The 547-nt window shown below is 30.0% G+C and overlaps 1 protein-coding gene and 1 long non-coding RNA gene across 3 annotated transcripts in view; one reads left to right on the top strand and one right to left on the bottom strand.

Moving 5' to 3' along the window:
- LOC107199244 overlaps window positions 1-47 on the top strand; it is a 7,186-nt gene extending 7,139 nt beyond the window's left edge. The window contains exon 2 of the long non-coding RNA XR_001519188.2: window positions 11-47. This is a non-coding gene — a long non-coding RNA (uncharacterized LOC107199244). The remainder of the gene's footprint in view (window positions 1-10) is intronic.
- The window catches only part of LOC107199243 (zinc finger protein 638-like), a 19,519-nt gene that overhangs the window by 10,440 nt on the left and 8,532 nt on the right, over window positions 1-547 (bottom strand). The gene's annotated exons all lie outside the window — the stretch shown is intronic.

The following is a 547-nucleotide window of genomic DNA, read 5'->3' as shown; positions in this document are numbered from 1 at the left end:
ATGGATAAAGGTCAAGGGATAAAATTCAATGGATAAAATTCCATGGATGAAATTCAGATGAAATTCTCTGGATAGAATTCAATGGATCAAAGTCAATGGATAAAGATCAATGAATAAAATCCAGTGGATAAAGGTCAATGTATAAAATTCCATGGATAAAATTTAATGGATAAAATCCAGTGGATAAAGGTCAAGGGATAAAATTCAATGGATGAAATTCAGATGAAATTCTGTGGATAAAATTCTGTGGATAAAATTCCAAGGATGAAATTCAGTGGATAAAATCCAATTAATAAAATTTAGTGGATACAATTGAAAGGATAAAATTCCATGGATAAAATTCAATGGATAAAGGCCAATGGATAAAATTCAGTGGATAAAATTCCATGGATAAAGGTCAAGGGATAAAATTCAGTGGATAAAATTCCATGGATGAAATTCAGTGGATAAAATTCCATGGATGAAATTCAGATGAAATTCTGTGGATAAAATTCTGGGGATAAAATTCTGTGGATAAAATTCCAAGGATGAAATTCAGTGGATAAAA

Source organism: Parus major, unplaced genomic scaffold (assembly GCF_001522545.3).
Source record: "Parus major isolate Abel unplaced genomic scaffold, Parus_major1.1 Scaffold523, whole genome shotgun sequence".
Lineage (NCBI taxonomy): Eukaryota > Metazoa > Chordata > Aves > Passeriformes > Paridae > Parus > Parus major.
This window is presented reverse-complemented; position numbering and strand designations above follow the sequence as displayed.